Source organism: Macrobrachium rosenbergii, chromosome 40 (genome assembly GCF_040412425.1).
Source record: "Macrobrachium rosenbergii isolate ZJJX-2024 chromosome 40, ASM4041242v1, whole genome shotgun sequence".
Lineage (NCBI taxonomy): Eukaryota > Metazoa > Arthropoda > Malacostraca > Decapoda > Palaemonidae > Macrobrachium > Macrobrachium rosenbergii.
In genome coordinates, this window is record NC_089780.1 from 30,022,666 (window position 1) to 30,041,456 (window position 18,791).

General features: G+C 33.3%; 1 non-coding gene across 1 annotated transcript; it reads right to left on the reverse strand.

The window, feature by feature from the left end:
• Nucleotides 1-298: 298 nt before the first annotated feature.
• TRNAT-AGU (transfer RNA threonine (anticodon AGU)) lies at nucleotides 299-371 on the reverse strand. The gene has a single exon. It is a non-coding gene; the product is annotated as a tRNA-Thr (tRNA).
• Nucleotides 372-18,791: the final 18,420 nt, after the last annotated feature.

Consider the following 18,791-nt stretch of genomic DNA (forward strand, 5'->3'; position numbering starts at 1 on the left):
TACATTTATTATAAAAGCTTGTATTTTTTACGCTTCCATATCTAACTGATTGAATATAGGCTGGAAAGAAAAATACAAGGACACTTTCAGCCATATCAGTGAAAAGAGGGAGTTGGAGTGGTTGGACAGTAAAATTGAGTAATGGAAGCTGGAATGAAGGTAAAGTAAAAAGCTAAAAACTCTAATGGGATGCTGCAAAATTATGCACACTGATGGCACTAGCCCACTATAGAGGAGCTGCTTGTTTGCTTAAAGATTGCAAAAGGCCTTGTTTATATCATATAAACATACATGCACCTGCCTTCAGGGAGGATCGAACTCCCGGCCTCTGGTTTACTAGACCAGCGCTCTAGCCACTGAGCTATGAAGGCTACGAAAATATATTGAAAAATAAGAAGATAGTATCTTAATTTAATATAGACTTGTTCTGAGCTGGATGAGCACATGAACTATGATTGGAGGTAAAGGAGGCAAGTTTTTTTCTTTTTGTAAATACAAAATTATAATAAATTTAAAATTGAAATAATGTATTTTAGCAGTAATATATTATAAACAAATTAAGATTGGAATCGCTAAGTTCAGAAAAGAGAAACCAGCAAGCTGGTTTAGATACTTAATGCAATTTTTCCCAACATGCAAGACAGGTTTGTTTCAGCATCTTGAGGTTAGTTTTTTGTCATTCATGAGTCTAATGGATTTTTGTCATGTGCAGCTGATTGTCACATTCTCTTTAGAGCAGCAATCAACCTTTTGTGATTGTCACATTCTCCTTAAGGCAGTAACTATTAACCTTGCGATTGTCACATTCTCTTTAAGGCAGCAATTATCAACCTTATGTGATTATCACATTATCTTTAAGGCAGCAATTATCAACCTTAAGTGAGTGTCACATTTTCTTAAGGCAGCAATTATCAACCTTAAGTGAGTGTCACATTTTCTTTAAGGCAGCAATTATCAGCCTTATGCAATTGTCACATTTTCTTTAAGGCAGCAATTACCATCCTTATGTGATTGTCACACTTTCTTTAAGGCAGCAAATTTCAACCTTATTTTATTGTCACATTTTCTTTAATGCAGCAATTATCACCTTATGTGATTGTCATACTTTCTTTAAGGCAGCAACTATCAACCTTATGTGATTGTCACATTCTCTTTAAGGCAGCAATTATCAATCTTGTGATTGTGACATTTTCTTTAAGGCAGCAACTAACAACCTTTTGCGATCATCACATTCTCTTTAAGGCAGCAGCTATCAACCTTGTGTGATTGTCACATTTTCTTTAAGGCAGCAATTATCAACCTTATGTGATTGTCACATTTGCTTTAAGCAGCAATTATTAACCTTAAGTGATTGTCATGTTCTCTTTAAGGCAGCAAGTTTCAAACTTATGTGATTGTCACATTTTCTTTAAGGCTGCAGTTATCAACCTTATGGGATTATCACATTCTCTTTAAGGCAGCAGCTATCAACCTTGTGATTGTCACATTTTCTTTAAGGCGGCAATTACCAACCTTATGTGATTGTTACATTCTCTCTAAGGCAGCAATTATCAACCTTAAGTGATTGTCACATACTCTTTAAGACAGCAGTTATCAATCTTGTGTGATTGTCACATTCTCTTTAAGGCAGCAACAATCAACCTTGTGATCGTCACATTTTCTTTAAGGCAGCAGTTATCAACCTTATGTGATTGTCACATTCTCTTTAATGCAGCAATTATCAACCTTGTGTGGTTGTTACATTTTCTCTAAGGCAGCAATTATCAACCTTATGTGATTGTCACATTCTCTTTAAGCAGCAAGTATCAACCTTTTGTGATTGTCACATTCTCTTTAAGGCTGCAGTTACCAACCTTGTGTGATTGTCATTTTCTTTAAGGCAGCAATTATCAACCTTATGTGAGTGTCACATTTTCTTTAAGGCAGCAAGTACCTTATGTGAGTGTCACATTTTCTTTAAGGCAGCAAGTTTCAGCCTTATGTGATTGTCACATTTTCTTTAAGGCAGCAATTATCAGCCTTATGTGAGTGTCACATTTTCTTTAAGGCAGCAAGTTTCAACCTTATGTGATTGTCATATCCTCATTAAGACAACAATTATCAACATAATGTGATTGTCACATTCTCTTTAAGGCAGCAATTATGAACCTTACGTGACTGTCACATTCTCTTTATGGGAGCATCTATCAACCTTATGTGATTTTTACATTTTCTTTAATGGCAGCAATTATCTGCCTTATGCAATTGTCATTTTATTTAAGGCAGTAATTACCAACCTTGTGTGATTGTCACATTTTCTTTTAGGCAGCAAATTTCAGCCTTATCTTATTGTCACATTTCCTTTATTGCAGCAATTATCAACCTTATTTGATTGTCATGCTGTCTTTAAGGCAGCAACTGTCAACCTAATGTGATTATGACATTCTCTTTAAGGCCGCAATTATCAATCTTGTGATTGTGACCTTTTCTTTAAAGCAGCAATTATCAACCTTTTGTGCTTGTCACATTCTCTTTAAGGCAGCAACTATCAACCTTGTGTGATTGTCACATTTTCTTTAAGGCAGCAGTTATCAACCTTACGTGATTGTCACATTTTCTTTAAGGCAGCAAGTTTCAACCTTATGTGATTGTTACATTTTCTTTAAGGCAGCAATTATCAACCTTATGTGATTGTCACATTTTCTTTAAGGCAACAATTATCATCTTAATGTGATTGTCACATTCTCTTCAATGCAGTAGTTATCAACTTAATGTGATAAAAATTTTATTTAAGATAGCAATTATCAACTTAGTGTGATTGTCACATTCTATTTAAGGCAGCAATTATCAACCTTATTGACTGTCACATTTTCTTTAAGGCAGCAATTATCAACCTTTTGTAATTGTCACATTTTCTTGAAGGCAGCAATTATCAACTTAATGTGATTGTCATATTCTCTGTAAGGCAGCAGTTATCAGCTTAATGTGATTGTCATTTTATTTAAGGCAGCAATTATCAACTTAATGTGATTGTCACATTCTTCTAAAGGCAGCAATTATCAGCCTCATGTGCCGTGTTCAAATTGTAGTCGAGAAACTAATTTCTTTATACCTTAAAATTTTTTCATGTACTTTAAGCTGATCTTCCAGGGTCATGGAAAGTATATCCCTCAAACATGTAAAACAAATAGTAACAGATGTTTCCTTCAAGTCCATATAGTTTTTTCAAGCTGTAAAGCTTGATAGTTTCAGACTGAAGCATTTTCCTTTCAACTGAAAACTGCCATGTTTTATTGAGATAATGTCTTTGAAAGTAGTTACTACTTTTCTTTTTACAGAGGAAAATGATTTCATACACCAACTTGAAGTTAGTTTTTTTAATGGTGTAAGGCCGGTACACTCGAGGGGTTTAATTACAAGGAAATGAAGCTAGCTTTTAAGGATTACAAAACTGACTGGTGTTAAACGGGCGAGTCTGGGTTTAAAGTGCTATAGTGAATTTTCTACATCGGTAATTAACTGTCAAAATGTTCTTCATTGCTATATTATCCAGCGTTCCTTAATGCCTTATTCACCTTCAGTAAATCAGTGGTTATAGTGCTAGTATAGAGTACCTTTTATCTGAAAACCATTCCTCTGGAAATAAATGCTTGGCTCATCAGCTGAACAAACGTGTATTCTGTTTACGGCATATTCATATGTTTAGCGTTCAGATGTTCATACGTTTAGCGTTCAGAGACTTTATTTGAATTACTGCATAATTCACATTAAAGAAATAGAATATGGAGTCAAGACATTCCCAGTATTTATGAAAAATCGGTAATTTTCTAAACGATCTGGGAACCCTCTGTGCTCGGGTCTTTGAACCGAGAAATACTTGAGATATTTAATTTAGAGGTTCCCCTTTAAATGTCTGTATAATACTACGGATTCCAAATGAATTCTGTACCAAAGTTGCTCTTCCTTTTAATATTTGTCTTAATGGTTGATCGAAAAACCAAAATATTCAGTAAAGTCTTATCTCTTTTATATAATTTTGATTTAATAAAAAAAATTAAGCTAGTTTAGAATTAACTTCCAATTCAAAACTAGCTGGGGTCTTGTGGCTTTGTTCAGTTTAGCCGCTCTTTCTAATTATAGTACGAACGTTTCTTCAACATGCCGAAGAAATTTCTACATACATTACAAGTACCTGTAAGTCCTGGCAACAAATAGAATTTTGTTGTATGCGTATGCTTTTGATATGCACAACTGGAATCCTTCAGTCTACTTACATGAGTACTAACATTGATTATGGAATCATCCAGTCTACTTACATAAGCACTAACATTGATAATGGAATCATCCAGTCTGCTTACATGAGTACTTTTTTTTTTTTTAACGTTAGTTTAACCAGACCACTGAGTCAATATTAACTCTCCTAGGGCTGGCCTACATGAGTACTAACATTGACATGAGTACTAACATTGACATTGGCATTTTACTGAAGCTCACTTGTGAATTTAGTAGACAATATAACTTTGTTCCGTATACAAATAATTTTGTATGGCGTGACCTATTGTAGTGAAACACCGGAAGATCTCTTCAGAATTATCATTTCATTGCAGTATCTAGCATCAGTTTATTGATGAGTGCAAACTGTATTTTCTTAAGTTTCCTTGTGACTTAGAGCTTTGTGCAAGTGTATACCGAGGCACTGCTTTCCTCTCCTTTTGCCTACTGTCCCTTTTTATAACATTCTGGTGTATGTGCATAAAGGTTAGTCAGTAATTTGTTTTTGAGAGCTTAGTAAAAAAGCTTGCATGATCTTTCCAAAATATAGATTGAAGTGTCTTGAATATTGCGGTTTTTTGTAACACGTCAGTAGACATGCTTATTTATCAATGTAAAACAACGAAAGTGCAAAGAAAAACGACACAATATCATTACTGTTATTCATAATAAACATACAATCAGCTATGAGGAAGGATTTTGTTATCTGACACTACAGTAACGAACATTAGGATTGTTAGACTTTAACCATGAATTTGTTTTCTCTTACACCATGCCGTGAACTTTTTGTGCTCGTCTATGATCAAATCGCATGTTTTTTATTACATGACTAGTGCTTTCGTGCAACAGATTGTACTAGGAGGGCTACTTAAATAGGGCATGAACGAACAGACATCTCCCATGTCTATGGACATCGTGTTTTTCAAACGTATTTACTCCGATGTGACTAGACAGTGCTTAACAAATTTTGCCATCAGGAAAGATGGAACTCAGGACCTCTGGTTACCTAGCTCAGCTCTCTAACCGCTGATCTGAGACGGTTTTGTTGTTGGTATTTGATGTGACGTTATCTAATATTCCTCATGGAGAAAGACGTTAATGTTTCAGAGACGAACGGAAGTTATGGAACTTTTTGTTTCTTAAACATATTTTTCATGAATTTTCTTATTAATGAAGGTGGAAAACAGTGAAATTGGAGAAATTATGATTTTTAATTCAGACCCAATGGAAATATAGGAATGAAGTGGTAGACCGCCTCTTGAAAAGTGTTTGTATATAAGTAAGGGAAAACGCAAGTAACAAGAGAATTTCAAAGCTCGGGAGTAGAAGAAATGAAACACGCCGAATCAATTGGTTCGAAGATTAATGTTCTCTAGAGCAGTGGTTCTCAACCTTTTTTTAGGCCATGCACCCTTTCATCATATGTCAGAATGTCATTCCCCGCCTTTCCAAAATTGTCTGCCTCAAAGGGTGCATTCCAAATAATATACAACAAAACACTAACACAAACACACAAGCTAGAGGAGAGAAAGCCCGGCGTGACCTCTCACTAGTGCGGACCGATGCCCACTGCGTTTTGTGTGGTCCTAATGCCAGTTTGAGCCTGCCATTCTGTGGTCACAGTTCCCCCCATGAAACACTGAAATTCCCCCCTAGTGGGGGCGGGAGTGGGAATTCATCCCCTGGTTGAGAACCACTGCTCTAGAGGATATGTGTTTGAAGCAAGGACCTGACGGGCGTTAGGGCCCCCTGATAGGAGGTGTGCTTCCCTATTGTAACTCGGAATTAACGACGTTTTCCAGATCATTTTGCAACTTTAAAGAAGCGATCTTTCTAGAACAAATTTATAGTAGCTTGAACGCACAGTATAAAATCAATGCTCAATTTTATTTTCGTCAAATAGAACTGAAGAATCGGAAGAAATTGTTATGGCCTTGATGAAAAGTCACTTAAAACCTGTTCTTTATTGCTAATGGCTTCTGGTCATATTTTCATTTTGCAGTCTACGTGCGGTTATTTATGGCTTTACTTTTATGTAGAATATCCATTAACTTTATCACTGACCCCATCTAAATTCACCATTTGTTGTAGTGTTTCATGTAGGTCTGTTCTTTCTGACGGAGTTTTTCTTGTTTACACCACTTACTTTCTCAACCCGATCATTTATATTCTTTTTGACACAGATCACCTGCGTGCTATTCATAGCCGCGCCCCCGCCCCGCCCCCTCTCAGAGTCACTTTCCAGCACTGCATAATTTGAAAATTTGTGCAATTCGGGAACGCAAATGTGATTATGACTTTAAACTGTATGTAAATTACAGTTTATGAATTAAATAGTGATTATTGTTTCATTATTCATTCTATCTGTTGTTGATTTTGACAAAAGGCTGGTATAAAAGGATCAAATATTTCTAGTGTAAAAGTATCACCTTGATGATGTCACATGAAGTTGTTTTTACCAGTTACGGTACAGAGTCGTCACGTAGTCTTTCAGTACCGCCAGACAGCACCAATAATTCCAGGTACAGCTCTGGACTCTTCAACTGTCATCTTGCATGGTATAAAGATTTCTTTGATCTTCAGTTGGAAAGGAATTTTATTCATTGTCTTGTTTTTTGCAAACAAGTTTAGTAGAGATTTGAGCTGTATTAAAGTCTACTGGACCTATTTACCTAACGAAATCATTTCAAGAGCTCCAGCTGAGCAGTTATGTATCTTTCAAACTCATCCGTCACCGATTCTTAGTCGGCCACCGGAAAGGAAGCTATTGTTGATATTTCACAGGACCTTCAAGGTGAGTCAATCTCTGCCGGCTACTCACCATTATTTGCAGTGTGAAGCTTCATTGCATCTGCCTCTTCTGCCTTGAATGTCTGTTGCTTATAGAGGAACGTATTTGACTTCTGTCTTTTTCTTTTCTCATGCGCTTAGTATTATTTAAATTTCTCGATTGTTTCCGTCCTTTAGCTAAATGAACAATTCTCGATTTAATCCTCCTTGTCTTGATCTTCAGGAAGATGTTATTTACTTTTTGTCTAAAATTTGATTCATGATATGATGAATAGTCTTAGGAAAAGTTAAGAGGCTTGGGGTCCTCCATAATTTGCCATTACACACAAGCACACACACACATATACAGTATGTTTGTGTGTGTGTGCATATTTGTAATAAACTCAGTGACTGCTTAACTTCTCGATTCTTAACATTTTGGGTTATCACTACTAAGCCTGTAATCGACTGCTTCCCCCGGCAAGAATCATTGCTCTCCAAGAATTGTTTTGTTTACCTGGACCTCTGCTCAGGGGTCAAGTCATCAGCAATTACCTCCATTTTTACACAGGTTTCAAATTAACGTGAAACTGGTTTGATCGATGTAGCTGTAAACAGCAAGTAGCACATTCGCCAGCAGGCAGAATGTCAGATTGATACAGTTAATGTTTCAACTCAACCTGAATATCTTCGGATCCTGCCACTCATTGTGGGCTTGATTAGCTGATATGTTTAATCATGTGGGTACGAAGCGCGCAGGCACGCACGCACACACACATGCGTGCAGTCAGTGCTAAGGAGAAATGCAAATTTTCGTCTAGCAAACTTTCACTCGCCTGTGTCTCTTGTAATTCAAATGAAGACACAGTAAATCCTGAGTATCTGATTACTTCTTGAAGATACGAATTGTCGAGAAAGCCCTCAGTTTTATCTGGCGGATTATGAGGTGATAACATTCATGGTGAATTTTTACTTTTTGTGCCAATTTAGTAACAGGCATGTGCAGAAAAGGCGAATGTTTACGAAAATTTTACCAGCTTTACCAAAAATGGACCTCTTTGCTGGCAAGATCTCATTGCGCTTTGGACACAAGAATGTAACTTTTGACCTTTCAGGAGGGCCAAAGGTTAAATAAGAATTTAATATTTGCCTTAGCTTTTGATCTATACGAAAAAGACTTCATCAGTGGCATGCATACCCCAGTAACAAAACCGATGTGTAGAGTGAGGTCAAGGTTAAGGTCAAGTTCTTTATTAGAAATCTCAATAAGTGAAACAAATCACTATAAATGAAATAAGAAGTTAACCTTGTCCATTATGTTTGAGCTGTACACAGTAGGGACTTCACATTAGGCCTGAATAATCCATGAACAATACCAGTGGGAAGAATAAGGTCTAGGTCACGGGTAAGGTTAGTTGAGAATTTAACCTTGGCGATAAATTTTAAACTACAAGAGATGCAGATAATTCATATTTGTCATGTGTCTGTTGGGTGGAGGGACCTTTTTGTAGTGGAAAGACCCTATAGGAATGGGAATGCGTTATCCAGCCATGGTGGAGGTTTTCGGTCGCTAGATGCTCTTGCTTGATCATGTTTCAACTTTTATGACTCGGTGCATATATTCTTGAGTGGCAACCCCTACTGGTACTTTTATGACTCCATAAATTGGACAAAGATTTTCTGAGTGCTTTCTGTTTTGAAGTTATATTCATGTCAAGTAAGTAAGAATATATAATCAGAAAAGCTCTTGCTTGATCAGTTTCAACTTTTTGAGTCATATATTCTTGATGGAAAGATAGCTTTTCTGTTTGAAGTTATATTCAGTGTATAGATAATTCTCTCTCTCTCTCTCTCTCTCTCTCTCTCTCTCTCTCTCTCATTCTAAAAATTATATAAATATATATATATATATATATATATATATATATATATATATATATATATATATATATATATATATATATATATATCAGAAAGCTCTTGCTTGATCATGTTTCAACTTTTATGACTCTTGCATATATTCTGAGTGGATAAGTAAGCTTTCAAATTCACATAAGTATAGATATTCTCTCTCATATATCTCTCTCTCTTTCTCTCTCTCTCTCTCTCTCTCTTCTAAATTATAAAATATATATATATATATATATATATATATATATATATATATATATATATATATATATATATATATATATATAATCGAAAGCTCTTGTGATCATGTTTCAACTTTATGACTCGGTGCATATATAGTGACCAAGATTTTCCACCAGCTTTCTGTTTTAAGGTCATAAAGTATAGATAATTCTCTCTCTCTCTCTCTCTCTCTCTCTCTCTCTCTCTCTCTTAGAAATCTCATTCTAAAATTATATATATATATATATATATATATATATATATATATATATATATATATATATATATATATATATATATAATCAAAACTCTTGTGCATCATGTTTAAATGAAATAAGTGGACAAGTTAACTTTCTGTTTTGTTATATTCATGTCATTATAGTTTGAGCTTGATCATGTTTCAACATGACTCAGTGCATATATTCTTGATGGACAAGATTTTACTGTGGCTTTCTGTTTGATAATTCTCTCTCTCTCTCTCTCTCTCTCTCTCTCTCTCTCTCTCTCTCTCTCTCTCTCTCATTCTAAAATTATATATATATATATATATATATATATATATATATATATATATATATATATATATATATATATATAAGTTGTTACATATATAATCAAGCTCTTGTGATCAATACTTTATGACTCGGTGCATATATATTCTTGAGTGGACAAGTGCTTTCTGTTTTGAAGTTATAATAATCTATTATATATATATATATGACTATTTATCACATCATGATTCATAACAATAGTTGGGAATTCCAAACTAAGGAAATAATATATTTTTAAACTCACGAGATGCAGATAATTCATAAGACCGGCGACGGACGAGAACCAATCAGGACTCATGATAGTTGATTCTCGTGTCGCTGGTCTGATCCACGGACGGTGGACGGTAACATATATGAAAATATATTATTTGTAGAATTGGATATTAAAACGTTTGTACTTTGATTTATATATATATATATATATATATATATATATATATATATATATATATATATATATATATATATATAATTTTAGAATGAGAGAGAGAGAGAGAGAGAGAGAGAGAGAGAGAGAGAGAGAGAGAGAGAGAGAGAGAGAGAGAGAGAGAATTATCCTTATAGGAATGGCAGATAATGCAAGAATATATGCCAGTCCATGATGCAAGTGATTTATATATATATATATATATATATATATATATATATATATATATATATATATATATATATATATATATAATTTTAGAAAATGAGAGAGAGAGAGAGAGAGAGAGAGAGAGAGAGAGAGAGAGAGAATTATTTACTTATGACATGTGGAAAGATGCTGAGTCTTGAAACATTGCAAGAGCTTTGATTTATATATATATATATATATATATATATATATATATATATATATATATATATATATATATATAATTTTAGAATGAGAGAGAGAGAGAGGAGAGAGAGAGAGAGAGAGAGAGAGAGAGAGAGAGAGAGAGAGAGAATTATCTAACTTTTGTTATGAATATAACTTCAAAACACCGGTAGAAAATCTTGCAAGAATATATTCTTGATGATGGACAAGAGTTTTTGATTATATATATATATATATATATATATATATATATATATATATATATATATATATATATATATATATATATATATATTTTTATGAGAGAGAGAGAGAGAGAGAGAGAGGAGAGAGAGAGAGAGAGAGAGAGAGAGAGAGAGAATTATCTATACTTATGACATGAATATAACTTCAAAACAGAAAGCTACGGTAGAAAATCTTGTCCACTCAAGAATATATGCACCGAGTCATAAAAGTTGAAACATGATCAAGCAAGAGCTTTCTGATTATATATATATATATATATATATATATATATATATATATATATATATATATATATATATATATATATATATATATATTTTAGAATGAGAGAGAGAGAGAGAGAGAGAGAGAGAGAGAGAGAGAGAGAGAGAGAGAGAATTATCTATACTTATGACATGAATATAGTCAAAACAGAAAGCTATAGAAAATCTTGTCCATCAAGAATATATGCATATATAAAAGTTGAAACATGATACAAGAGTGGTATATATATATATATATATATATATATATATATATATAATTTTAGAATGATAGAGAGAGAGAGAGAGAGAGAGAGAGAGAGAGAGAGAGAGAGAGAGTATACTTATGACATGAATATAACTTATGGTAGAAAATCTTGTCCACTCAAGAATATATAGTATGAAACATGACAAGCAAGATATTATATATATATATATATATATATATATATATATATATATATATATATATATATATATATATATATATATATATATATTTTAGAATGAGAGAGGAGAGAGAGAGAGAGAGAGAGAGAGAGAGAGAGAGAGAGAGAGAGAGAGAATTATCTATACTTATGACATGAATATAACTTCAAAACAGAAATAAAATCTTGTCCACTCAAGAATATATGCACTGAGTCATTCTGGAAACATGATCAAGGCTGAAAACCTCCACCATGGCTGATAACTTCCCATTCCTATAGGGTCTTTCCACTGCAAAAGGTCCCTCCACCCAACAGACACATGACAAATATGAATTATCTGCACAGTTTAAAATTTATCGCCAAGGTTAAATTCTCAACTAACCTTACCCGTTACCTAGACCTTATTCTTCCCACTGGTAGTATGGATTATTCAATGCCTATATATATATATATATATATATATATATATATATATATATATATATATATATATATATATATATATATAAATGAATACAGTATAATATATATGTATACATATATATATATATATATATATATATATATATATATATATATATATATATACCTTTATCAGAAAAATATAACAATAGTTACTCTCTACCCAGCTTGGTATGGTAATCACAAAATAGTCGATTTCATGGTGTGAGTAGACCCATACCCTGCACTTGGGTTACTTTTTTCACAATGTTTAAAGCGGAGTAAAAGTAAAATTCAGTCTTCTGTGTGGAACAGAAGGAACGTAAGATAGATTCTGTGTTTTTAAGGAAAAATCTCAATGTTATAGCAGTGAATGAAACGACAGTGAAAGGGCAGGTTATTCAGGACATAAAGTACTGTGTGTGTGTGTGTGTGTCTTAAGTAGAGAGATAAAGGACTCGGGAAGGACTAGTGCTGGTCGTCTCGGGAAGAATATGAGTGAGAATGGGTGAAATAATACAAATGTTTGTGGAAGAATTGCGCTGTTACAATTGAGTGTGGCAGGAGAAATGTGTTAGTGAGTTTGTTTTGTCCAAGTTTGAAGAGAGTTGTAGTGGAAAAATTTTCTGGGATAAAGTGTATTTGTGCCTGCCTGGTTTGGAAGGTGAAGTGTGATTGTGCTGAGTAATTTGATTGCAAAAGTAGACTATATAAAGAAACTTAGTTAGATTTAGATTTACCTCATGATTATGATCTGAGAATCTAATGATAAAATATTCCGAATGATACTTAGTGAATCAAATTAAGAATTCTTTAACTAAAATTTATAAAGAGAAAATGGTGAAGAAAATCTGATAGATGTAATGGTGAGAAGGAGAATATCTAGAAGACACTTGGTCACAGCCTGGTTCTTCTGAAGTGATAAGGAAAATAGCAGATAGTTAGTTGTGGGCTCAATTATGAAGGGATGAGAATAGCATATGAGGAGAATCTGGTTGAAATGTGGTCTAAGGTCTCTAAGTGGAAAGGATCTATGATGAATTTACTAAATTCAAGGATGGTGTTGCATAGTCCAATGGGTGTGCTGAAAATTTATAAGCATAATGAATAGTCCCTAATAGGATGATGAACCGAGAGGTTTAGTGAAGATAAAGGAAGTTGTTTGTATAAGAGACATGTTAAGGTGTATGAGAGGTTGCAGAAAATAAACAAAGGCAAAGTGAATAAGGTACGATATGAAGCTGCAAAATATCGAGGGGTTAAGGTATAGTTTTTAATGTATGAGTTAGTGACTGTTGAGGACTGAAGGTTACAGAATGGAAATTAACTGAATTAGTGAGATAAAGGAAGTTGTTTGACACGCTCATGTTAGGTGTATGAGAGGTTGCAGAAAGTAAACAAAGACAAATTGAATAAGGTATGCTATAAAGCTACAAACTTTCGAGGGGTTCATATGCAGTTTAAAATGTATGAGGTAGTGGCTGAAGGTTGAAGAATGGAAATGTAGCATTAATTAACTGAATTACAAGTGTATTAGACTGTTCGATCAGGGTGGTCAGGCCTTTCAGCATAAATGAAAGGTTCCAAACTTGATGAAAGAAATAAGTATTCATTTGTATAAGAGACATGGTGATAAGTGTTATAGTAAGAAATATTTAGGCATAACATTATTTACTCTATGAATAGATGAATGACATGGTTTAAACTGACAGCGTAACAACACTGGATTTAGGCAAGAACATGGGAAAAGTTAATATATTGATATAATAATTTCATAAGTTGAGGAACATAGTGCTTGTATAAAAAAAAACAAGGCATGATTTGACCTCATCTCCTTTGTCTTTCTGCTGCTTAGTGGTGACCTTTAAAATCTTTTTGGAGAGATTTGCATATTAGGTTACAAGTTAATTTGTATCATGTTTTTTTTCCAGGAATGTATAGTATCATCTCCAGAGCTGCACCCCAAAAATTTATGTATTAAAAACATGCATTATGTGTAAGACTAAAATAGAGTTCACAGTAAACCATATTTTGAATGCATTAAGTGCGCATGAATATTAAATGTACATTTCTAAGCAAAACTAGGAAGCAATAAAACTTTCATGTTTCATAGTTCATCAGTTTTTAATTTGTTTTATTCTTATTTAAGTATGCAAAAATGTATTGAGATTGTTTTAATGAAAGTTTTATTTCAGTATGAAACATGATGAAAGTTCATTATCGTTCATTGTCTTTTTTTCCTGTTTGGGTATTGTGGCGCTGAATATTGAATAGGGAAATATTCGAAACGTAAGTCACACAAGTAGATATATGACCTAGCGTGGTAAGGTTTCTCCTAGGAATACTGAAGACATGCTCTGTCACACCTATAGTTAAAGTTTCAAGAGAAAAGGGCGGCGTGTTTGAGAAGTGGTAGAAATTGAAATATGGTCGCTGTTTTGGTGACAGACGTTGTAGCGCATGCGGGCGAGAAAGAAAACAAGTATAAAATCCGCCGAAGTTTCTTCAGCGCAATCGAGTTTTCTGTATAGCGTATAATCAAGGCCACCGAAAATAGATCTATCTTTCGGTGGTCTCTGTATAATGCTGTATGAGATGCGGCCCATGAATCTCTAACCACGGCCTGGTGGTGGCCTGTCCTGTATCGTTGCCAGATGCACGATTATGGCTAACTTTAACCTTAAATAAAACAAAAACTACTGAGGCTAGAGGGCTGCAATTTGGATGTTTGATGATTGGGGTGTGGATGATCAACATACAATTTGCAGCCCTCTAGCCTCAGTAGTTTTTAAGATCTGAGGGCGGACAGAAAAAGTGCGGACGGACAGACAAAGCCGTCACAACGGTTTTCTTTTTACAAAAACTAAAATGAGGTAAATATTCAACAGCTGGCCATTGTTTGTTTGTGCATTTTTGCATCCATACGGTTTGCCACCATTGGTGGAGAGAGAGAGAGAGAGAGAGAGAGAGAGAGAGAGAGAGAGAGAGAGAGAGAGCAATGTGTGTGGTGCATTTATGTGAAGGCGGCCTTGGTTTAAAACGTAATTTTTGTTTTGGTAAAATGGAGACGAGTGGGCAAGGTTGAAACTGGCTTATGTTTGCCTCTTTTATTTGTATTGCATGTTCTTCCTGTCGATTTTGGTATATATTTTTGTTGTTAAACTCTTATCTTCTCTTTGCATAGTTTTAAGTTTCCATTGAATCGTTTTATTCATTAAAATGCTGTGTATTTGTGGTTTTAAAATGCAAATGTATCTTCCACATAAATATTTTGTTCTTTCAGATAATTTAGGTTGTATCTTTAAAAGGTAGGCTAATACGTTCTTAGTTCAATCATATATCTCTTTCGGATATACCTTCGCAATATTTAGATGTCAAGTTTTTCCTTTTTTTACAGAATATTTGTTGTACAAACGTCTGTATCACTTTTCAACAGTATGTTTATTTGTATTGAAGGGTTATTTTGCCATCAGTAATATGAACTTTGGAGCTGCCATATCTGTTATTTATTCATCATGCTCTAGTACCCTGTCCTTCTGATCTGCCCTCTGTGGTATTTCGTAAATCTTTACTTGAAAAGAATATGTCGTCAGTGTTATGCTTCCGGGTAGCAAATATTAAACCGCCTGGCTTTAATGTAATTACTGTCTCTTTTCGGGTTACTGGGTGAGGGTGGATAGAGGTGGGGTAGTGGAGGGGTCTTCAAAGTTCCTATCTTTAATATCTACTTAACTGGTGCAAAGCTGTCTTCCCATGATCTAATCTGCTTAAGGCCAACTTCGAACTTTGATGAATTACAACAAATTATGGCCATACAAGAGGGCTGCAATTTTAATAAATCCAATCAAACCTTCAGGAGGAGTTTCTTCCCTTGCAAATATCTCCACAACGTTATGCCAGCTGCCTAGAACAATATTTGACAATTACTTCAGTATCTTTAGCTCACTCTCACTGCGAGGCAAAAATCATAAAGTGTATCTGAACACCTGGATTTGGCCACATAGACCAATATAGATTCAGCTGAATTTACATCCTTCACAGAATCAACCATAACATGGAAGCTGAGTAACTTGCCAGGGTTTACATAATCTTTAGTACTGCATTAATTTCAACTTTCACTTGCAGCAATAATCTCAATATTCAACACTAAAACATGTCCAATCTGTGCAGTCATGTCAGTAGTGTTCTGAACACCGCGTAACATGAACTGACCGAAAGGAACACCAAAGACAGTGATGAAAGGATCGAAAGCTACTTTTTGCTACAAGAATTTAAGAGAAAAAATGGAAAGTATTTACAGCAATACTCAAAACCAATAGATTGCAGAAGATAAAAATAAAAAAAATAAAAACATTAAGTTATAAATTTAAAGGAACCAAAGAGAAAAGCAAAATTAAAATGGAATGAAAATTATCGCACCTTCGAAACTCAACAAAATGATCCTCAGTTCATTACATTATTCCTTCAAACTGAGCAAAAATTACGCATTTCAGTAAATAGCATATCAGTGGCAGTCATGAACGAAGTGATAGAAAAGTCATAATTTCTAATAAAATAACAGGAACACTAGCTACTTACCATGCTACTGGTTTTTTTTCAACTATTTTTAAAATTTCAAATGGGTAATCCGTGCTGACATTCCGGTTCCGGGTTCGAATCCTGCCACGGGAGTGAATTTTTCTTCATTTGGATCTTAGGCTTTGTAGTGTAAAACGTATCCAGTAAAGAGTGAAGAAATCGAGAAGTTAGGAGGATGTTGTGGCTATTACAATTACATACGAATTTGCTAAAAATATGACCAGTAGACCTATATATATATTTCCGATTCGTAATACTTAATCAGCATTTGATAGTGTCTCATTCTTCTGTGGATCACAGATTTCCCGGCCACGTCACTCGGAAATAATATTTTCATGTTCATATGAAAAAATCCTGGCTGTATCCATATGCCAGTAGAATTTCATCAGCACGGTTCATAAACCGTATTCTATATATATATATATGTGTATATATATATATATATATATATATATATATATATATATATATATATATATATATATATATATATATATATATATATATATATATATATATATATATATATATATATATATATATATATATATATATATATACATTCTAAAGCAACGTGAACGCCTTTTGGTTGAAAGAAAGCTAACAATGACATAGCACGCAAGCACATAAATAAATGTCCACCACTAACAGTTCTAGGACAATGGGTCATAAAGTCACATATGCTAGAAAAACAGGTCACCCAAACACTCAACCTACTTCCATTTGAATTCAACATTCACGCTTCGTTTCCATAATGGAAAAGATATATGTACATTCATGAGTCAATATATATATATATATATATATATATATATATATATATATATATATATATATATATATATATATATATATATATATATATATGTATGTATAACTGAATCACGAAAATATGGAACGTGATGAATATATATAAATAAAGATAAAATCCATATTATATATATATATATATATATATATATATATATATATATATATATGTGTGTGTGTGTGTGTGTGTGTGTGTGTGTGTGTATGATAGGCACAGGGATGTACTGCTCACCATTGTAAGGGGCAACCAGCTAAATTGAGAACCATGGCTGTGTGGGGCAGTAGTCGGCCGGCGTTTGCCAGGTCTGTGTCACTCCCTGCTTACTGGCTTATCACTCATTAGTCCACCCAGGTGTAAATGGATCCCATTGTATGCTGGAGCAAAAGAAGTAAATTCGCAGGGAAACTAAAAACACACACACACACACACACACACACATATATATATATATATATATATATATATATATATATATATATATATATATATATATATATATATATACATACATATATACTTATATATATATATATATATATATATATATATATATATATATATATATATATATATCCTTGTTAGAAAATATGAGGAAGCTTTTATGCACCAAACCAGTTTTGATTTGCATCACTATGCATTCGGCTGTCAGAACGACGAAGCTTGACCACCTTCAGTATGGGTCGACCTATATCCTGCAGATGCAGAAGTTATCCTCATCAGATCGGGCCAACCCACGAGCTGGCAATAACCGTTCGCTGAATCTCATTGCTTACTTGCGCAGTTGGAAATGTTATATAAAATGAATACTGCTCTTGAAACCGTGATATTTGATAGGGCTGGCTGCATACTTTTGAATGGCACTTCAGTATTTTTGTAGTTTTATGGTTTTATATATTTATTATTATAATATATATATATATATATATATATATATATATATATATTAGATTTATTTATTCATCTAAATATATAAACATATATATATATATATATATATATATACTTTAGATTTATTTATTGATCTAAATACATAAACATATATATATATATATATATATATATATATATATATATATATATATATATATATATATATATATATATATATATATATATATATATATATATATATATATATATATATACATATATACATATATGGGTGTGTGTGTGCATTTGTGGGTGGGTTTTAAAATCGGATAAAGACTGTGTCATTTCGATATTATTAATATTTTGTTTGTTTTCAAACATGAATCCTTAACGTTGTCAGCCAGCCAAGTTGTAAATAACCGCTATTCTCCATATTAACAATTAAGCCTACGTCAGTTGACATTAGATCGTCTTTTTTTGAAAACTAATAGAGAAACTTATTTGCATTATTGTTCCACCAGAATAAATTCCAGTTTTGCTTTACGGTAATACACAATATTTGCTCAAAGTTCTTGTTCAGATAAATCTGTATGAAAAATATTACTCTCAATTTAAGAGAACTATAGATGAACAAAATTACTCTTTAATTTAAGAGAAGTATAGATTTTT